Consider the following 23,666-nt stretch of genomic DNA (forward strand, 5'->3'; position numbering starts at 1 on the left):
AAGGAGTGTATGTTATCATGAGGGCAGTGGGGACCCCCTGAAGACTATGAAGAGATTATTTTGTTGTTCTTTTAGAAATACCACTCTGGATATCTTTTTAGAAAGGGGTAGGAAGGTGGTGAGGGGGAAACTGGGATGACAGGGATGCTGAGGTGCTAATGCAGCCACGGGTGATGATGCCATTTGGAATTTAAATGGATGTGTTGTTGTTGCTGCCTCTTCTAGAGACAAAGAGAGTTCCCACTGGGAAACTGAGGATGGGGTTAGATCCTTGCCATGTCTGCACCCCTATCCCTACACCTTGCAGGCTGCAAAATTCCTTCCAAGCCACACAGGACTCCATTTCCCTACCTACTCTGACTGTATTTAAACTCCTCCAGGAAATACCAAGGAAAAGATCTAGCATGGCAAGCTACTCAAGGAAGGGGGTGATGCTAATTTATGCTAATTTCAAGTTTCAATTTCTTACTGTATTTTCTTTAACAATTGAATTTTTCTTTGAAACAAATCACATTAATTAAACACTGTATTCCTGCTCCCAGCAGTCTAATTATCACAACCATGAAATCTGTTAAAAGAGTTGGATTCAAGTGTTTGATTTTTATACCTGGCTTTCTAGGACAGCTTTCTAAGTGCCCTACATTTGCTATTTGAAGAGGGGGAAATCACCATTTCTTCTGGCCTAAATATTGCTAGCAAATAAGCAACCAGGCTCTTCCTTCTCACCACACCCCTCCAGCATTCCCACAGAATCCAACCTCCACACACACTGAGGAGTTTGCAGTTTGTTTTGGAGCTCTGTGGCCCTGAGCCCTAATTCCAGCTAACATATGCTTTTATGTCCTGCCTAATGTACAGGCTAAGGGAACCTGCAAACTTGACTCTCAGCGTTGCTACTTAACAGCGGGCTTTAATTACCTCAGAGTTGGTATGTTCCTCCTATACTGTTGATGGGAATGTATGGTGCAGTCACTATGGAAAACAGTGTAAAGGTTGCTCAAAATTCTAAAAATAGAGCTACTATATGATCTAGCAACCCCACTTCTAGGTATATATCCAGAAAAAGTGAAAACTCTAATTCAAAAAGATACACGCACCCCAATATTCATATCAGCATTATTTACAATAGCCAAGACATAGAAACAACCTAAATGCTCATCAACAGATGATTGGTTTAAGAAGATGTGATATATATATAATAGAATGTTACTCGGCCGTAAAAAAGAATGAAATATTGCCATTTGCAGCAACACGGATGGACCTACATAATCTCTTCCTAAGTAAAGTAAGACAGACAATATCACACACACGTAATCTAAAAAAAAGAAAAAGAATCTATATACAAAATAGAAACACACTCAGACACAGAAAACAAACTTATGGTTACCAAAGGAGAAAGGGAGGGGGGAGGATAAACTAAGAGTATGGGATTAACAGATACACACCACTATATGTAAAATAGGTAAACAACAAGGATATAGTACAGGGAACTATATTCAATATTTGTGATAACCTCTAAAGGAAATGAATCTAAAAAATATATATATATTATATATAACTGTTTCACTTTGCTTTACACTTGAAAGTAACACAATATTGTAAGTCAACTTTATTTCAGTTAAATAAATAGAGTTGACATATTATATGAGTGAATATATTTACACATTAAGAACAGTCTTGGAACTTGGTGAGAGCTATAGAAGTGTTTGCTATTATTATTATTATTATCATTATTTGTATCTTTACAACTTCTGCTAAAGCTTCCTTGGGGGAGGTTATGATTGGCCACTTGCTCCATGGTGTAAATTTCAGACACTGGTTTGTTCCCTCCAGGGAATCTGCAATAAAGCCCTAGTCTTAATGGTGAACCAGAAAGACATCTCAGGCTGGAGGGAGGAGGAGAGAAGGCCCCAGAGGAGTGAGCTTTTTACTGAGAGAAGCTTCCAGGGCACACAGAGAAGCTTGCTCTGTGTGCCCAGCTTCCCGCACAGAGCAAGCCTGGCCTGCATTCACTGGCCCACCTTTAGGTGGAGAAGCCCACCCCTGGGGCACCTGAGGAGCCAGCTGGGCCAGAGCCGAGACTCTGGGGGGAGGAGTGAGGGTGAGAAATGCTCTAGTTGCACTAATTTTTCAATCAGAAGATCCAGAGAGGAGCTAATTAATTTCAGCATTTTGTGAATTTTGTATCATTTGAAATGAAAATATCTACACACACACATACACATGCACACACACACACACACACACACACACACACACACACACACACACAAATTTGGCCAACTCTGAGCAACTATGCCCAGAGCAGGAGAAATATCTGTGGGATGTGGGCTGTGGACGTGTGAACCGGCAGGAACAACCTCCTACTCAGCCAGCCACCGAGAGTGCCATGGGCTGCCCAGGGCACCAGCAGAGGTTGCTGCCCCTTCTGGAGTCTGCAGAGTCTTGGGCAGGGGCAGGGGCAGGGTGGGAGTCTCCACCCTTCAGCTAGAGACCAAGTCAGCCAGCCACAAAGGCAGCTGCAAAGCCTGGGATCAGAACAGAAAAATGTAAAGCGACAGAAAGTTGGGGGCTTTTATTTTAATGATCCCAAGCCATGTTGGATCATTGTTTAGAAAAGTGATTTTTTTTCCTCATTCAATCAGTGATTTAATTATGAGAAAAATGCACATTGTTAAAGCTGTGCGAGGCACCAATAGTGTAGAAGGCCTGAAAGGGTGGATACAATTACACGTTGTAATGAAACCAAGTGGAGTGCCTTCCAGTCCCTAGTTCAAAGCACTTGGCTGTGCTTTTGGAGAGGCATAAACAATGGGAAAAACTATAATTGCTGTGTCAGTCACAAAATCCATGCAGAATACCAAGTACCACCCTGAGATGCCAGCTTCCTGGCATTGGAAGGGGGCACACAGCTACACTGTGCTCTGCTGGGAGGACCCCAGGGAGTGGGCAGCTGTTTGTCCCCAGCCTGCAGGATGCCTGCCCAGTCCCTGTCTGCTGTTACCCACTCAGGGATGCCTGCAATCACAGCCCAACCACCTCATTCCTCACTGTACACAGAGCTGCAGGCACAGGGCTTAGGTCAGGCCTTGCTTTCTCAGCTTCACCCAGGGGTACCTCAACCAATGGCTTCATGGATGACATCCTCCCTAAAGCAGTGCTGAATAAAAATACAATGCACACTGCATGTGTCATTTTAAATGTTCAATAATTACGTTAAAAACAGTAAAAAGAAATAGGTGGAATTCATTGTAATGGTATATTTTATTTTACCTAATATATCCAAAATACTGCTATGTTAGCATGTAATTAATATAAAACAGTATTAATGAGATATTTGACATTGTGTATCAAGTGTTTGAAATTAGGCATGTGTTTTAGACTTAGAACACCTCTCAATCAGACTATCCACATTTCAAGTGCTCAATAACCACATGTAGCTAACGGCACAGCCCAGCCCAGAGAACCAAACAGACCACCTCTTCCCTGAGCCACCCTGCAGCCTGGAACCCTGACACATCCTTATGTGGAGGAGAACCCCTCCTGACGCTGAAGGTCCGAGCCAGCTGTGTGCCAGGCATCACTCCTGTGCCTCCCCCATCTGCCTAGCTGTTTTGAGGCCTCTCCAAGCTGGAGAAAATGGCCCAGAGGCCCAAGCTGACTCCTGCAACTTTCTGAAGTTGGAAAAATGAACAAACAAGCTTCTATGTGTACAATGACAGCAGCCAAGAACCCACAGGAGACCAGAGGTTCAGCAAAGATGCTGGAGGCTGGAGGCTGGGACAAAGGTCAGCAACTTTCCTCCAGGAATTTTGAAGATAGGGCCAGGGAGACATGGGATTCGCAGGCAGCTTGTGTGTCCATCCGCACACAGGAGGGTCTGCCCCATACACCTAGGGCCCTGGCATGATATTCATATGAGAAGTGGCGCCTTGATGGCCCCTCCCATGAGGTGCAGGTGGAGGTGGGGCTGCTCTCCTCCCTGCAGGCAACAGAAGGACTGTCAGCCCTGCCTGCAGGCCTTTCTTGAAATGCAGTTCAGCCTGCCCTCTGCTCCCCCCCATACCCCCACCCAACAAAGAGACCCCACTGAGCAGTTTCATTTTCAGGGGTGTAAATACCCTTTGTGGTTGTCCCAGCTGAGAGGAGACAGGGGCCCAGCCTCCCCACTCCCAGGGAAGAGCTGCACACCCTACACACTCATCTTTCCCTGGTGGACAAGTTTAAAGCCCCCTTCTGCTCTCAGGAACCCTCCAACTCTGCCCCCTTTAACTCTAAGGACCCTGAGAGCACCTTCCCTCTTCCCTCTCCTGCACAAACTTCCTGTTTCTTTACCCAACTTCTATTTCTTTCTTTTCATCTCCTAGGGAAAAGTGTCCATTATTCTTCTGGTCCAGGGCAAACCCTACCCTTTGAGGCCCGGATCCCAACCTATTGCTACATTAGCCTCCCTCACCTCAGTCTCCACTCTCTTGTACTTTCAGTCTCTGCTCCTACCCACTTACTGTTCATTCCCCTGTGGGCCACCAACAAGCCTCCTCCCTCAGCCACCTCCACCAGCCCCTGTGCATCACATGCTCCTCTCCTGGTCATGCCTGCTTTCTCCACTCTCCTTCCTCCCTATTCCTCTGCAACCTGACTTCCCTGCCATTGCTCTTGGCACCACTCTCAGATCACACAAATCTGAACACTCATCCACCTTTCATAACCACCTGCACAAGGGTCCATGCTCCTCCCCTGCCACCGTCTTTGGACAGCTTGCAGGCCCCTATGTCTTCTCCAGGTGGCCTCAGTCATGGGATCTAGACTCTGTGAGGGGTTTGCCACTTGTCGAGGTCATGGGCTTCTTTATTTTGGGGACCATGACACCCATTCGTTCAGTTATTCATCTAACAAATATTTGTAGAACACTTACCATGGAACAATCTTGGGTCAGGCACTGGAAACCCAGTTGTGAACAAAATAGCAAGGTGTCTTCCCTCCTGGAGCTTACATTCTTGTTGGGGAGCCACTAAATAGGCAAAAAATAAATTTAAAAATAAAAATAATTGCAGATAGTGGCAAGCATTATGGAAGTATAAACCTGGGGTGATAGGACGAAAAAGAGAGGTTTATGGTGGGAAGGGCAGTTTCAATTGGGTGGTTGAGGAAGGCTTTCTAAGGAGGAGACCTGAGGCCCAAATGAGACAAAGCTCCAGCTAGGGGCTGCAACAGTCTGTGTGGTCCACACCACTGTCCTTCCTGATGGGTCAGCCCAGCTGTACTGGTTATTAAGTATTTTTAGTATCTATCTCTTCTGGCCCAGACAAGATAAGATAAAGGGTCAGAGAATGAGTTACCAAGACCCTGAGAGGAGCGGGAACTTGGTGAACTCATGAAATGGAGAGTGAGCAAGGCCTTGGGGAGCACAGAGGTCCAAGACGTGGTCAGAACCACACCGTGTATGCCCAGTCCTCTTCAGTACGGGATCTGGATCTTATTTTCAGTGCTTGGGGAAATTTTAAGCAGAATGGTGACATGCTCTGACTTGTGCTTTAACACAGTGATTGCCATGACACCCAAATCTGGGTGACAGTTGTGTTTCCTTGGGGGCATGTGATCCACAGTGGGAGGCTGACATGTTGAAAGAGTGCTCCAGCTGCTACGTGAAGTGTGGATTTAGATGAGAGTGGAATCAGAGGGCTGGAGTAGGAGGTTGTCTTCATTTGGGTTTCCCAGCAGTAGATTTTGATCAAGTCTAAGCAGTTTATTTGGGGAGTGATGTCAGAAAACTGATAGGAAAGGAGAGAAGTGAGATAGGAAATAAGAGGCAACGCCCAATCCAGGGCGTGTTCTTAAGCAGGTGGGCAACTGGAACCTGATCCCACTGGGAACTTGGGAAGGCAGTGTAGATACACATCTCAGATTTCCCTGCCAAGGCTTGAAGGAGCTAGAATATTGTCACCCCAGCATTCATTCCCAGAACTTCTGACCCAGTGTGCCTGTAAGCAGAGTAGGCTCTGCAAAGGGAAGCCAGGGCATGCAAGTAGGGCACTGAGAGCATCTGTCACTGAGGCTCTTTCTGTCAGTCAGAGGAGAGGGCACAATGGCTTGGCAAGTAGTGATTGAAAGAGAAGTGAGGAATGAAGTTCTGAACATGGATGATCCTTGAAAACATTACATTAAGTGAAATAAGCTAGACACTAAAATATATATATATATATATATATGATTCTGCTTATATAAACTACTTAAAATGAGCAAGTTCACAGAGACAGAAAGTAGATTAGAGGTGACTAGGGAGAGCAGGAAGTTATTTCTTAATGATTACAGAGTTTCTGTTTGGGGTGATTAAAACGTTTAGGGAAAAAATAGATGATGGCACAACATTGTGAATGTAATGAATTACACTGAATTGTATACTTTAAGTGGTTAAAATGGCAAATTTTATGTTATATATATTTTACTACAATTTTAAAAAGTAACATCAAAAACTTTTAAATTACACACTCTAAATATGTGTATAGTATATAAATAATATCTCAGTAAGGCTTTTTTTTTTTAGAGAGAAAAGTGAAGAGAATCTGAATTTGAATTAAGCCTGTGGTACTGGCTGATGGATGGGAAGCTGTGGTCGAGGGGGAGACATCAGGGATGACGGCTGGGCACTGTAAGGACGCTTTATCAGCTGCATGATTGTAACCAGCTGCTTAAACCAAACTAGTTGGAAGCTGCCCAGTAGTATTGGTTGAATGATTTCTTCAGGCTTGAAGGATCACAGGAAACTCACCACTGGAAGGGCTGGAGAGCTCGGCAGTCATATGCAGAGCCAGTTATAAAATTTAATGTCCTCAGTTTCTTTTCCCCAGGCACACACTTAGTGCAAAGTTTCATAGTAGTTCTTCGGTCAACTGTGAAGTGCTACATTCCAGAGAACTGGCTAGCTTCAGATCTCAGCCCTTCCTTCTCAATCAACTTTTCACCCATTCACAAAGGACTGGCTTCCAGGTGCTGCAGCTGGAAGCTACAGAGGAGGATATGGACATTCAGTCTGCTGGACAACATGCACAGTCACCATCTCCCATCCATGTCTGTGGATCTGGGAGGCGGGGGGAGTTAAGGGCTTCACTCTTAACTGACTTTCAGAAAGTCTGCTTTCACTTATCGCAGTTGATTAAATCAATAAGCCTATATTTTATTTGATCTCCTTTTAACCAGCTGAGCTTGTAAAGCTATATGTGAACCAAGCGAAAAATGTCACTGGTCACATGTTCTTGAATCACATCTCATTGAACCAATACAATTTTCTCTGTGGACTTAATTCCCAGGCAAAGATTTTGAATCTGTTTTAAAGAATGATGCCTCGATTCAATCACAGGTTGAGGCCATGGCAATACTGCAGAGTGATAAATTGTGAAACTGTGTAATGGACCAGATGGTTGAGGGGGAAACCCAGCCAGAAGCCTGCCCTTCATTTGCATGCAGAAATCCCACGGGGCACCACCCTCCGCATACAAAGAGACAATCTGATTTTTACAGTCACTCATAGAGTCTGTAAACACTAGCCCTGGAGGAGACCTTAAAAAGATCTCATTCATTTCTCTTCTAGGGCATTTCTCTTATAGGGAATATTCAACTGAGAGAGACATGGTGTCTTGCTCAAGGTCACACAGCCAGTAGGTGTGACAAAACTAAGTCTCCAGATTCTCAGTCCACTGTCCTCTCCTTTGCCTCACACTGCATTTCACTGCCAACAGAGATTTCCCAGTTGAGTCTAGGGCTATGAAATCATAATGAACTTTGGCAGGATGAGTAAAGTGTGACAACTCAGAAATAATGGCCCACGTGTATGGAGAAGGGACTGCATGCCAGATGTGTATTCTCTCCCTCTGCCACTCTGCTTGCTAAGCCAGCATGTGTGGGAGCAGTGGGGGTGTACAACTGGACCCTCCATATCTGCAAGTTTCCCTGATCCAGAAGGGTAGATGACAGGGAAATACAGAAAAGTATGAGTAAGGGGAAATCAGATCTGGATGGGAAGCCAAGAAATTGTAAAGGAGAAACTGGTTGGCAAATGTGGATAGAAAGATGGTCTGAGCCTGTGGTCCATGAGCTGCCTCCCCCTCCCATCCCCGCCACCACCAGCTACACCTCAGAGCTATTAATCATCTCCACAGAGTTGCTCTTAAATATGTCCATGAACAAGTATCAGCTGAACAACTCCATGCAGAAAGCTGACTTAATACACAAATATTAAGTATGCTTTTCATGTCAGTCATTTAAAACCTAATCCAATCCTGGCATCCCCTTTCTTATGAAACAGTTGCATGTAACCATCACAGGACGGGGTACAGACCACAATGCTCCCCTCCCACCCTCTCACCTTCCATCCACCCTGGCAGGTAGGTGCGTGTGGGAGAAGCCTGCATATTTCTTTACCACGCACAGCTAGAATTTCTCATTCACCCGTGAAACCTGGCTGGTTAGTGCCAGCATTGAGGTAAGGGCTTCTGTAAGCTTCAAGTGTCAGGAGAGAGGTTAGGGATGTCCCACAGATGCTGAGAGACCCAGTGGGCTGTGATCTGAGACTTGCTGCGTCTCAAGGCAGAGTGCAGACAACACAGTGCAGGGCAGGAGCGCAACATTCTCCCTGATCTTCCCCACCAACCTCAGCTCTACTGCTCTTCACGGCTCAGCCCATGCCTTGAAAATGATGATATTTATCAGTTTATGAACACTGATGATGTGGCATTTTTCTTCAGGGTAGTTCATTCCGGACTGGGAGTGGGGATAGATGGAGACAAAACCTACAAAGTACATCAAACAGCTATGAGTGTTGCTGATGTCCAGGGAGGAGGGACGGGTGAGGAAGGCTCCACAAAGGATGGCCTCCAGATACCATGACATTAAATGGAGAGGCCTCTTTGGCTTCTCCTTATGGTTGGGCTTCAAAGTTGACGCAAAAAGCAAAACCGTGGATGGTTGCAATTACTTCTGAAACTCTCTTAAAAAGATGCTGCTCAGGAGAACACCACACACTCACAGTGAGTCCACCCAGCCAACCTTCCCTCCAGCACTGGGACAGAGCTGCTTCCCCAGTTGGCTTGTGTTTTAGGAACCATGTTAAATGGAAAATAGTGTCATGAATTACCAGAGTTGCAATCAGTGATGTGAGATGCTCATATCTACCTAAGACCAGCCTGAGCTGGAAGACAGTTAGTGGGTCCATGGCTCCTGCCCTCTTCTCATCTAGGCAAACATTCCCTGGGAGTCACAGGCAGTTGTCAGTATTATTGCAATTGCTCTTTCTCTCTCTGTCTCGCTGTGGCTTTTGCTCTTACAAATTAAATGTTTGTAACCTGAACGATTTGTGCTGAACTTCTCTGCCCAGCCCCATAGGAGGTCCACTGGGGCATGTCTGCCCCACCCACTGGTCATAATTATGAGAAACCTGTTGTGTCTCTGGCACATTTGTTGGCTGACTGAAGAACTTTGGAAGTGAGGGGAAGGAGTCTTCTCCCATCCTGTATCCCACTCAGTGTGCACACAGCCCAAGGCACAGAGCAGCAGCCCAACTCCTGGCATTCTCTGAGGTCCTTCCCCAGGCCTCCCTGGAGCTTTGTGCCTCACTCACAGCCCAACTTCACAGCCTCCTCCCAAGAACAACCTGGAAAGTAAGCATGTGTGTGGGAGGCCGACAGGTGCAACCCTCCAACATGAGCCCCACATGGTACAACACCTCCATGCACCGAAGATTCAAGCTGATCCCCATATCAGTCAGATTTTCCCAAAGAAAAGGACTAGGGAGCTAAGGGGAACAGTGGGATGAAGGAGCTGGAGGCTTTAAGGGCAAATTCTCTGAAAAGATTTTCTCAATTCGTTTTTAAACAGGTTGAAATAGCCTACTTTGAGTCAGTCGCGTTTCAGCTTTTCTCATCCGTCACATTAGAGCTGAACTAAAATGAAAAGAGCAAATCATTGAACCTCTCAGGGCGTCAATGTTTCTCTTCTGTAAAATGGGAAAAATAAAAACATTTCACATTATGGTTTTAAGAAGTAAACAAAATAACTAAACGTGTGGCAAACTGTAAAGTTCACGACTGTTATGGGCAAAGTCTCGCCTTACAGGAGAGACCCAAAGAGCTGGCAGGAGCCATGCCTCAGGAGGCAGCTGGTACAGACCTGAGAGTCAGATGGATACAGTTCCCCTGCCCAGAAGGAGCCTGGAGCATCTGCTTCTGCCTGCGCAGTACCCATCACCCTCCTGGTAACTCTCCTCAGAGACATCTCCTGTTCTGCTTTCAGTTTGTGTATCTGGGGGGAGAAGGATGTTATAAGCTGCCCTGTGCCACAGTCCTAGGATTTTTCAGTTATATAAGCCAATAAATGCCCTATCTGGTTAAGCCAGTTGGTGATGGGTTCAAGTTCCTAGTGATCAGGGGTCCTCTCTAACACAACACATTTGGAAAAGTTGTGGTACACAGGCTGGGGCCAAATCAGCTGAGGCCTTGGGTGTCAAGAAGACTAGTTAGCTCTGTTGGGCTAAGTACACAGAGCTCCATGAACTTGTTCCACAGACATTTTCCAGTCCTTCTCAGGCTGACTGGTGGGCTCAGAGACAGGGCCGCCCATGCTGACATAAACTCCCACCTCCCCTCACTTCTGTCTTGCTCTTAGACAACTCAAAGGAAGCAATAAAATCCAAGGAATATAGAAAACAATCTTATGGTTACTGGGGGAAAGGGAGTGGGAAGGGATAAATTTGGGAGTTTGAGATTTAGAAACATTAACCAGTATATATAAAAATAGATAAAAAAGCAAATTTCTTCTGTATAGCACATGGAACTATATTCAATATCTTGTAATGCCTTTTAATAAAAAAGAAGGTGAAAAATGAATATATGCATGATTGGGACATTGTGCTATACACTAGAAATTGACACAATGTAACTGACGATACTTCAATTTAAAAAATAAATAAAATAAAAGTCCAAGGAAAATTTGAACACAACATGTTCTTGGGTGATTCACTTTGGATATCTAGAGGTGAGACGCCTCTGACCAAGGAAACCAATGTTCTTAGGCTCTCATCATATGAGAAGAAAGATAGCTTCTTGTTTCAGCAGTTGCAAAGATTCCGCTGACATGCCAAATGGTTGCATATGAAAATTTGAACAACGATAAGCATTTCTGATCATGAAAAGTTCTGCCAATGCTAGACTGGCGCAGTATAGAAGTAGCAACACTTCTGTTGTGCCATCTTGGTAAAGTTCTTATTTCACAAACTGACTCCAGGACCCAAGCATGAAACTGTCAAATTGTTTTATGGACATGTCTTGTACTTCAAAGTCACAGAATCTTACAGCTGGAAAAGTATCGAATACATTTGTTTTTAAACACTTTCTCATGTAGTGAATTGTGTTCAAATGAAACATTGTTAATAGGAGGAAATGTTTACTGAGCTCTTTTCTCTTTACTATCATTGTGCTAAACATTATCCATATATTTTGTTAGCTTTCTCAATAATATGATGATGTAGTTTCCATTATTTTAGATGAAAGGGGATTGAAATCATATAGAAACACCCCCCACTACCACCATATGAAATGGCTAAATGCAGAAATTTCCTGGTGACATTTGTGGATGAGGATAGAATCCACATGATGGGTGACTTTTGTGGACAGAAACATACCATTGGGAGACTTTAAAAAGATGAAACCCCTCCCCCCGGGAACAGAGACATAGTAGCACAGAACTTTTCTTTCAAACTTTAGAAAATACCCCTTTTTAGGTCTCCTCCTTCTCCTTCCTTTAGCCTCACCAGCATTCCCCAAGGCCCATTTCCAAACCTCAGCACATGCATCCACGTAGACCCCCAACCAAAGTCTTAGCCTTGCCATTCTAAATGCCAAGGAGGTCATACTTACTCTGAATGGTAATTAGAGGCATACATCTGGTTCCCAAAGGAAAAAAGATGCAAGCAATATTTACTAACATTTAAAGGAATGGCTTTTGCCCTAATATCCCTCTATTTCTTGGTAATCTTAACCCCACCTCCCATGCCTGCTCGTATCAATAATGTGCCAATGGATATTGCCAATATCAGATCTCCTTGCTGCTTAAATTCCACCCAATAGCTGACATTCTCTGCCTGTTATCATTTTGTGGGCATATCATTGTCCAATATTTATACTGGCCAATACATGACAAGAAGCTCTTTTCAATGACAGATCTCTAAGTCTGCAGAGATTGCAATCTGTGCCTAAATAAACAGACAGTCTTCAGGCCAAGGACTGGACATCAATGTGCTGTGTTGCCATCAACACCCCCAGCTGCACTTGGGGACCACATACAGGACCAATGAGGATCTTGCAGCTGTTGTAAGAAAATGCAGCTTGACCTCAGGTATCAGTCATCTGCTGCAGCCACCTCAATGTGGCCCCCTTTTTGCTGATGTGTATAATGGACCAGTGTCTTAAAAGCGCTTTTTGCTGATAAGTAATGGTCCTCCTCCCTGGCCAGTGGTTGGGACTGTTAATTTTGCTTCTGGAAATCTCATAAAGGAAACATAAACCTGTCTTCATTCATTCAGCTGATATTTACTGAACTCTGTCAAGGGCTGTGACATGTGCTATGATGTCATAGATTCATGGATAGGGGTCCTACTCTCATGGATTCTGAATGCTAACTTGGGAAGATGGACCAGAAGCGAATAAACAAAAAAGACTATTTCTCATTGATGTAAGTGCCCTAAAAAAAGTAAACAGGATAATGAGAGACAGGGTAGAGCAATGGGATGAAAGAGTGGGTGTGTGAATTATGAGCTGGCCAGGAAAATTCTCTCTGAAGAGACAGCTCTGGAGGTAGGACCAGGAGCCAGTTATGAAAGCCACTGTCTGCCCTCTAACATCATGTTCAACCCTCTGTATTCATTAGTCACATATGCTGGTTCCCCCTACATGAGTCTATCTCCTTAAAGGCAAAGACTGTGTCCACACTGCCTCTCCATTGCAACCCAAATAAGACAGGACACAGAATTGGGTGATGTTTTGCATTGAAATGATGTTATAATGGGTTGAATGCAAGTGCACCTCAAGGAATGAATGAATATATGAATTAAAAAGTCCCATCCTTAGCAGTTCTATAGAGAGGAGACAGAAAAATTAAAAACTTTTTCTATAGCTATAAATAAGCTTTAAGTCTCAGTGGACATTTGTACTCCAAGTATTCAGAAAAGGGACGTAAGAAACAACTAAAAGATCCAGTCACTTTAAAACAACTAACAGCAATTACGAGACAACATCCAACAGAGCCCAGACTCTCTCCTCTCTGACTCAGGTTTACAGAACATACATAGAAATTGCAATATGACTCTTACAGGAAGCCTGACAGTAGTCCTCATCCTGAGCCCTCACCACCCTTAGCACTCACTTAACACCACTAAACACCAAAAGTGCATATTTGAATACACCCTCTCTTCACCCTAACAAGGATCCCAGTGAGTTTTAAGCACAAGACCAAAGCTCCCTCTTCCTGGCTCTGCAGCACCCAGATGCCCTGTGTGAGCTGTCAAGGATGCTTGTCCTCCATACTGCATCACGAGCTTGTCAAATGCTACACGGAGTCAGGTGTGCAGAAAACTTAGTTATTTCCTGACAGCTTTGGTATGATGTTCATTACCTTTCTGAGTCTTTCTGAGCCTTCCCCTCAAGGTTTTAGGTCCCCCGGATATCAGCTTCTGACAGCAGTTCTGTTCTTCTTCTTATGTGTCTTATAACAACACAGATTACAGCCACCTCCACCAAGAAAGTGCACCTCCACTCCTGACCTGACCTCTGTGTGCTGTCTCCCTGGGACAAGGAGTAGAGCAGGTGTTCCAGGCCCCTGTGGTAGAAGAGGTTCCATGGATGTCCAACTAGCAACACACCAACCAGGATCAAGGTAGGAGTCACTCCATGCATTTGGGGTTTCAAGGAAAAGCCAATCGTGTTCCCAAATCACATTCTCCATCTGTAGCTGGAATTATTGAGGCTTAGAGAGTTTGTGGAATTTACTTTATTTATTTGACACACTCTCATATGGTATAACAAACACTGCTCTTAACATTTTATAAATATTAACTAATTTAATCCTCATAACAATCCTACAAGTTAGGTACTATTGTTATAATCATTTTACATATGAGGAACTGAAGCCCAGCTAGGGGTAAGTCATTTACCCATGGTCACCTAGCTAGTAAGTGGCAGTCCCTGGATTTGAACCCAGCCTGTCTTAATTCCATGTGATTCTGCCTATTTAAATGAAGAGCATATGTGCATATTCATGTATGGCTGAAGCATTATGCTGTACATCAGAAATTGACACAACACTCTAAACTGACTATACTTCAATTAAAAAAATTTAAGTAAAAATAAAGGGCAAAACTTCTGGGTATAGACCTAAGGGCCAGAAGTTGAATGCCCCTCCTACTCTCCTGTCCCTCCAGGAGCCCTGTTGGTCTAGGATATTTTGGTGGTCATGGGAACAATAAGGAGATCTCTGATACTAATTAGCCCAAAGACCAATGTAACACTATCTGGCTTTGGAGGAGGGTCGCTTTCCCTTGGGCGTCTCTGAGTCTCTGTCTCCTTGTTTGTAACAGGTAACTTACAAATCCTATGCACACTCCTGAGTCCCACTCCCTGAAATTATGATTCAGTAGGTTTCAGTGAGGCCCAAGAATCCATACGGGACCCTGATACATTTCTTCTCAGATTCTGAGGCATCCATGACTCCAAAGAACATTATAATAAATTGCGTTTAAATTCTCTGAGAGGAGCGGCCAAGATGGTGGAGTAGAAGGACACTGATAGCTCGCCCTCTCCCACAAATACGCCAAGACTGATTCCACATACCCACCCAGCCAATCAGAGCACCTGCTGAACTTTGACAGAACATCGCCTTCTTCAAAAGACAAAATATGCCACCAATCTGGTAGGGGAAAAGGAAAAAAAAGAAAGAAGAAAAAGAAAAAAAAAAGGAGAAAAAGCAAAATAGTGCAGGACTGGTCCTGCAGGAAGAGAGTGGTAAAGGAGGAAGAGCTCTCATTTGCTGGGTCTGCCCCCTTCAATGGAGAGCGCAGCAGGACAGAGGGGGGATCTCTAAGGCTCAGATCTATACAGAACAGCCCTTGACCAACAGAATTAAGATAAACAGGAGCAGATGGTCTCCACAACCCCCAGTCCTAGAGGCAAAGCGGCAGGTGGGGGATGGGACAGGCTGCCCAAGCTGGATGGAGGACTGGGTCAGGCTGTACAGAGGCAACCTTGGGGGATTGCAGTGTGCTGTGCTCCATGGCTGGGAGGGTATACAGAGCAGAACAAACTGGGTCCTCCATAAAATACAAAAAAAAAAAAAAAAATTCAACATGGCTGGTGTGCCCTGGGGGAAGGGGTGCCATAGCCTTCGTCTCCAAAAACCCATGAAACCAGTACCAGCACTTCTCAGGAGAAGTGGGGCTCAGCCACAGTCACAATATCCTCCAGTGCTTAGTGCCCAGGTTGGGGGCAGGGTCAAAACCTGAATCCTACCTAGGGGCTTAGCAACCTCATAGATGAGACTGAGACTTGTTTACAGCCTGAGGCAAATAGGATCGTTCTGCCTGGATGCCTCTGTGAATTCGCACCTCTAAGAAAAATGGACAAGGAGCAGAGTTCTGGCACAAAGCAGGGGCAAGTGCTATTTCACCATTTTCCCCAAGCCCACCTACAGAGAGTGGAACCAAGGTGGAGCTGGGAGCTGCATAGAGCAGGGGAGTGACTGCAGCACCAGGAGAGGCCATGACCCGCCCACCCACCATGTAAGAGCGCAGCACCTGACTGTGGTGTTGGGAGGGGGCATGACCTACTTGCCTACCAGCACTGGGAGCAGCACAGACCAGGGGCATGAACAGAGGGCCTCTGGAACCTGCAAGCTGAGTTCCCACAGCAGGGTGAGGGCAGGAGCAGCAACAGCCACAAAACAAAAAGGAGGACCCTTCAATAGCAAGGGCTGGCTCTGACTATTAGGTCAGTGGCCACATCCCTAACCAAAGTAAAGTAAGACTTTGCAACCACCCATACTTAAGAAGGACTTCTCCACAAACAAGAGCACAGTCTCCACTGGAACACATCCATTTTGTTTTTCTTTTTCTCTCTGTTCTATTTTCTTTTACATTTCTAATTTTTACTTTTTAAACAATTGCATATGTCTTTATTTTTAATCCCCTTAAAAAATTTCTTTTAAGACATTTTTACTGTTATTATTTTTTAAATTTGCCTCAATTTCATTTTTATTTCTTTTGGTTTTGTTTTCCTGTTATTGATTATACTCAGTTTTCATTTTTTTCCCTTCTTTTAAGGATTTTAAAATACATTTCAACTCGATTTTTATTGTAATTCAATTCGTTCTTCTTTTATTGATTATACTGTTTTCAAACCTTTTTTTCTTCTTTTAAATTTCTTTCTTTTTAGTTTTATTTCCACATCTGCTTTAGATAGATAAATAAATAAACTCCTTAAGGACCACAGTAGAAAACTGATACTGCATAAGCCATAGTGCCAGAGAGATAAAAGTAAAATGAACAAGCAGAGGAATCACTCCCAATTAAAAGAACAAGAGAAATCCCCTGAAAGAACAATCAATGAAATAGACCTTGATAGTCAACTAGATCATGATTTCAAAAAAGGAGTGATCAAAGTACTGAAGAAACTGAAAGAGATTGAGTTAAGGGACAGAGAATATGTCAGAAATGAAGTTGAAGCTATAAAGAGGAGCCAATTAAAACTGGAAAATTTACTTGCTGAGATAAGAGTTCAGCTAAAGACTGTAAAAAGTAGGCTAGATAATGCAGAGGAATGAATGAGTGACTTACAAGACAGGACAACAGAAATTACCCAATCATAACAGCTGAGAGGAAAACAAACAAACAAAAGAAAACAATATAAAGGACCTATGGGATAATATAAAGCATGCTAATCTATGCATAATAGGGGTCCCAGAAGGAGAAGAAACAGCAAAAGGGATTGAAAAGGTATTTGAAGAAATTATGACTGAAAACTCTCCAAATCAAAGGAAGGAATCAGACATCCAAGTACAGGAAGAACAGAGAGTCCCAAACAAGAAGCCAAACAGACCCACACCAAGACATATTATAATCAGGATGGCTATGGTTAAGGATAAAGAAATGACCCTAAAAGCAGCAAGAGAAAAACAAACAGGGAAACCCCATAGGGCTTTCAGCTGATTTCTCTACACATACACTACAGGCCAGAAGGGAGTGGCAAGATATATTAAAACTCCTGAATGAAAAAAGATGGAGCCTAGGATACTTTATCTATCAAGGTTATCCTTTAGAATAGAAAGAGAGATACAGAACTTCGCAGGCAAGCAAAAACTAGAAGAGTTTAGCAACACTAAACCTATGCTAAAAGAAATATTGAAAAGTCTACTCCAAAAAGATAAGAAACAGAATGCTACATAAGTGAGAAAAAAGTAATTGGATAGGTGATAGCTATCATGAATTATAATAGAATAAACATGAAATTGTAAAAGAAGACATCTAAATCATAAAGAGTGGGAGAGGTTTCACTTGCAAAAATTTTCTCCCATTCCGTAGGTTTTCTTCTTGTTTTACTTCTGGTTTCCTTTGCTGTGCAGAAGCTTGTAAGTTTCATTAGGTCCCATTTGTTTATTCTTACTTTTATTTCTTCTAGGAGAAAATTTTTGAAATATATGTCAGATAATGTTTTGCCTATGTTTTCCTCTAGGAGGTCTATTGTATCTTGTCTTATGTTTAAGTCTTTAATCCATTTTGAGTTGATTTTTGTATATGGTGTAAGGGAGTGTTCTAGCTTCATTGTTTTACATGCTGCTGTCCAGTTTTCCCAACACCATTTGCTGAAGAGACTGTCTTTATTCCATTGTATATTCTTGCCTCCTTTGTCGAAGATGAGTTGACCAAAAGTTTGTGGGTTCATTTCTGGGCTCTTTATTCTGTTCCATTGGTCTATATGTCTGTTTTGGTACCAATACCAAAGGCTTGATATCCAGAATATATAAGCAGCTCATACAACTCAATAAGAAAAAAATAAATAACCCAATCCTAAAATGGGCAGAAGACCTAAACAAGCAATTCTCCAAGGAAGACATACAAATGATCAAAAAGCACATGAAAAGATGCTCAATATCACTAATTATCAGAGAAATGCAAATCAAAACTACAGTGAGGTATCACCTCACACCTGTCAGAATGGCCGTCATTCAAAAATCCACAAATGACAAATGCTGGAGAGGCTGTGGAGAAAGGGGAACCCTCCTACACTGCTGGTGGGAATGCACTTTGGTGCAGCCACTATGGAAAACAGTGTGGAGATTCCTCAAAAGACTAGGAATAGACTTACTGTATGACGCAGGAATCCCACTCCTGGGCTTGTATCCAGAAGGAAATCTACTTCAGGATGACACCTGCACCCCAATGTTCATAGCATCACTATTTACAATAGCCAAAACATGGAAACAGCCTAAATGTCCATCAACAGGTGACTGGATAAAGAAGATGTGGTATATTTATACAATGGAATACTACTCAGCCATAAAAACCGACAACATAATGCCATTTGCAGCAACATGGATAGTCCTGGAGAATGTCATTCTAAGTGAAGTAAGCCAGAAAGAGAAAGAAAAATACCATATAAGATTGCTCATATGTGGAATCTAAAAAACAAAAACAAAAACAAACAAACAAACAAACAAAAACAAAGCATAAATACAGGACAGAAATAGACTCACAGACAGAGAATACAGACTTGTGGTTACCAGGGGGGTGGAGGGTGGGAAGGGATAGACTGGGATTTCAAAATTGTAGAATAGATAAACAAGATTACACTGTATAGCACAGGGAAATATACACAAAATGTTATGATAACTCACAGAGAAAAAAATGTGACAGTGAGTGTGTATATGTCCATGAATGACTGAAAAATTGTGCTGAACACTGGAATTTGACACAATATTGTAAAATGATTATAAATCAATAAAAAATGTTAAAAAAAAGTGGGAGAGGGAAGCAAGCAAGCAAATATAGAGTGTTTTTTTTTTTCAATTTTTTGTTCTCAGTAGGAGGAGTTTGAGCTTATATTACTATCTTTTTAATACAAACAGTTGTAGTAATGGGTTCATATATGTACAGAAAAAGGTAGACACAAGCCAAAAACTTACAATAGTGTCACAAAAACTAAATAAAATCCAAGATAATACAAAGAAAAATTATCAAACCACAAAAGGAAAAAGAAAGGAAAATACAGGAAATACCAAATCAACTGGAAAACTGAGTTAAAAATGGCAGTAAACACACATTTAACATTAATTACTGTAAATGTCAATGGACTAAATGTTCCAATTAAAAGATGTAGAGTGGCAGATTGGATAGTAAAACAAGAACCTTCAATATGCTGCATACAAGAGACTCACTTTAGGGAGAAGGAAACGCATAGATTGAGAGTGAGAGGATGGAAAAGGATATTCCATGCAAATGGAAATGATGAGAAAGCAGGAGTAGCAATACTGATTTCAGACAAAATGGATTTTAAAACAAAGTCCACAAAGAAAGGTAAAGGACATTTTATAATGATTAAAGGAGTAATACAAGATGAGGATATTACACATGTTAATACATATGCACCCAAAATAGGAGCACCAAAGTAGATACAGCAATTACTAGCAGAGATAAAGGGGGAAATTGATAGGGATACAATCATTGTCAGAGACTTTAACACCCCATTAACATCACTGGACAGATCTTCCAGACAAAATTAATAAGGTAACAGAGAAATGAAATGATACAATAGAACAACTAGACTTGGTTGATGTTTTCAGAGCATTACACCCCCCCCCCCAAAAAAGAATACACATTCTTTTCAAGTGCACATGGAAAATTTTCTAGGATTGATTATGTATTTGGGCACAAAAGAAGCCTCAACAATTTTAAGAAAATAGAAATTATCTCAAGCATCATTTCTGACAACAATGTTATGAAACTAGAAATCAACTACATAGAAACAAAGGAGAAAAAAATGAAAGCACGGGGATTAAACATGTTACTAAAAAAAAAAAAACCCAATGAGTCAATGATGAAATCAATGTGGAAATTAAAAATTACTTTGAGACAAATGACAGTAAAAACACAACCACTCAAAATTTATGGGATGCAAGAAAGGCAGTGTTAAGAGGGAAGTGATACAAGCCTTCCTCAAAAAAGAAGAACAATCTCAAATAAACAGTCTAACCTACCAGCTAAAAGAATTAGAAAAAGAAGAACAAAAAACCCCAAAAGGCAGCAAAAGAGAGGAAATAATAAAGATAAGGGAGAAAATAAATAAAAATAGAGATTAAAAAAATAGAAAAATCAATCAAATCAAGAGCTGGTTTTTTGAAAGAGTAAATAAAATCAACAAAACTCTGGCCAGGCTTACAAATAATAGAAAAGAGACAGCACAAATAAGCAAAATAAGAAAGGAAAATGGAGAAATTACAACCAATTCCACAGAAATACAAAATATCACATGAGAATACTATGAACAACTATATGGAAACAAAACGGAAAACCCAGAAGAAATGGACAAGTTTCTGGAAACATATAGTCCACCAAGAGTGAATCAAGAAGAAACTGACCACTTGAACAAACTGATCAGTAGAAATGAAATTGAATTAGCAATAGAAAACCTCCCTACAAATAAAAATCCAGGATGGGATGGCTTCACTTGGGAATTCTACCAAACATACAAAGAACTCATACCAGTCCTTCTCAAACTCTTCCAGAAGATTGAAAAGGAGGGAACACTCCCCAACTCATTCTACAAAGCCAATATCAAAACCAAAGACACTATCAAAAAAGAAAGGTACAGACCAATATCACTGATGGTCATAGTTGCAAAAATGCTTACCAAAATATTAGCGAACAGAATCCAACAAACATAAAAAAGATTATACATCAAGATCAAGTTGGGTTCATCCCAGGGACACTAGGGTGGCTCAACATATGCAAATCAATCAATGTAATACATCATATCAACAAGGGAAAGGACAAAAACCACATGATCATCTAAATAGATGCAGAAAAAGTATTTGATAAAATTCAACACCCATTTATCATAAAAACTCTCACCAAAGTGGGTATAGAGGGAACATATCTCAACATAGTAAAAGTTACCTATGACAAACCTACAGACAGCATAGTACCCAATGGTGAAAAACTGAAATCCTTCCCACTAAAATCTGGGACAAGGTGGTCCACTATCACCATTCCTATTCAACATAATCTTGGAAGTCCTAGCCACAGCAATCAGGCAAGAGAAAGAAATAAAAGGGATCCAAATTGGAAAAGAAGAGATAAAATTGTAACTATATGTAGATGACATGATATTATATATAGAAAACCCTAAAAGTTTCACACAAAAACTATAGGAATTAATGAAAGAATTCAGTGAGGTAGCAGGTTACAAGATTAACATACAAAAATCTGTTGAATTTCTTTACACTAACAATTAATCAACAGGAAAAGAAAGTAAAGAAACATTCCCTTTCGAAATAGCACCCAAAGTAATAAAATACCTAGGAATAAATCTAACCAAGCAGGTATAAAATTTATATATAGAGAACTACAGACCATTGATGAAGGAAATTAAAGAAGACTGAAAAAAATGGAAGGGTATCTCATGCTTCTTGATTGGAAGAATCAACATGGTTAAAATGGTCATACTTCCCAAGGGAATTTACAGATTTAATGCAATTCCTATCAAATTACCCAGGACATGTTTCACAGAACTAGAACAAATTATAATAAAATTTATATGGAATCACAAAAGAACCAGAATTTCCAAAGCATTACTGAAGAAAAAGAATGAGGCTGGATGAATCAGACTTCCCAGACTTCAGACAATACTATAGTGCTACAGTAATCAAAACAGCATTGTACTGGTACAAAAACAGACATTATGGACCAATGGAAGAGAATAGAGAGCCCAGAAATGAACCCACAAACTTTTGGTTAACTAATCTTTGTAAAAGGAGGCAAGAATATACAGTGTAATAAAGGCATTCTCTTCAGCAAATGGTGTTGGGAAAACTGGACAGCAGCATGTAAATCAGTGAAGCTAGAACACTCCCTTACACCATACACAAAAATAGCCTCTAAGTAGATCAAAGACTTAAACATAAGACAAGATACAGTAAACCTCCTAGAAGAAAACATAGGCAAAACATTATCTCAGATACATTTCAGCAATGTTCTCCTAGGGCAGTCTACCCAAGCAATAGAAATAAAAACAAGAATAAACAAATGGGATCTAATGAAACTTAAAAGATTTTGTACACCAAAGGAAACCATAAGCAAAACAAAATGACAACCTATGGAATGGGAGAAATTTTTTCACAAAACTGGCAAAGGCTTGATCTCCAGAATATATAAGCAGTTCTTATGACTTCATAAGAAAAAAAACAACAAACAAACAACCCAATCCAAAAATGGGCAGAAGACCAAAACAAGAAATTCTCCAATGAAGACATATGAATGGCCAATAGGCACATGAAAAAATGCTCAATATCACTAATTATCAGAGAAAAGCAAATCAAAACTACAATGAGGTATCACCTCACACCAATCAGAATGGCCATCATTCAAAAGTCCACAAATGATAAATACTGGTAAGGCTGTGGAGAAAAGAGAACCCTCATACACTGCTGGTGGGAATGCAGTTTGGTGCAGCCATTCTGTAAAACAGTACAGAGATTCCTCAAAAGACTAGGAATAGACCTACCATATGATCCAATTATCCCATTCCTGGGCATATCTCCAGAAGGAAACTTACTTCAAAAAGGCACCTGTACCCCAATGTTCATAGCAGCACTATTTACAATAGTCAAAACATGGAAACAGCCTAAATGTCCATCAACAGATGACTGGATAAAGAAGATGTGGTATAGTTATACAATGAAATACTATTCAGCCATAAAAATGACACCATAATGCCTTTTGCAGCAACATGGATGTCCCTGGAGAATGTCATTCAAAGTGAAGTGAGAAAGAAAGAAAAATACCATATGAGATCGCTCATATGTGAAATCTAAAAAAAAAAAAAAAGAAGAAAAGAGAAGAAGAAGAAGAAGAAGAAGAAGAAGAAGAAGAAGAAGAAGAAGAAGAAGAAGAAGAAGAAGAAGAAGAAGAAGAAGAAGAAGAAGAAGAAGAAGAAGAAGAAAGAAGAAGAAGAAGAAGAAGAAGAAGAAGAAGAAGAAGAAGAAGAAGAAGAAGAAGAAGAAGAAGAAGAAGAAGAAGAAGAAGAAGAAGAAGAAGAAGAATAAAACAAATGAATTTAAATGTAAAACAGACTCATAGACATAGAATACAAACTTGTGTTTGCCAGGGGGTAGGAGGGTGGGAAGGGACAGACTGGGAATTTGTAATTTGTAGATATTGACAGGTATATATAGAATAGATAAACAAGATTATACTGTATAGCACAGAGAAATATACACAAATCTTGTATTAGCTCATGGTGAAAAAGAATGTGACAATGAATATATGTATGTTTATGTATGACTGAAAATTTGTGCACTACACTGGAAATTGACACAACATTGTAAACTGACTATAACTCAATAAAATAAAAATTTAA

At 41.4% G+C, this 23,666-nt stretch overlaps 1 long non-coding RNA gene across 1 annotated transcript; it reads right to left on the bottom strand.

Moving 5' to 3' along the window:
* Positions 1-3,006: 3,006 nt before the first annotated feature.
* LOC116665727 lies at positions 3,007-22,994 on the bottom strand. The gene is made up of 3 exons (XR_004322380.1): positions 22,812-22,994; positions 11,033-11,034; positions 3,007-3,018 (listed from the first exon to the last, which is right to left on the bottom strand). It is a non-coding gene; the product is annotated as an uncharacterized LOC116665727 (long non-coding RNA).
* Positions 22,995-23,666: the final 672 nt, after the last annotated feature.

This window comes from Camelus ferus, chromosome 9 (genome assembly GCF_009834535.1).
Source record: "Camelus ferus isolate YT-003-E chromosome 9, BCGSAC_Cfer_1.0, whole genome shotgun sequence".
Lineage (NCBI taxonomy): Eukaryota > Metazoa > Chordata > Mammalia > Artiodactyla > Camelidae > Camelus > Camelus ferus.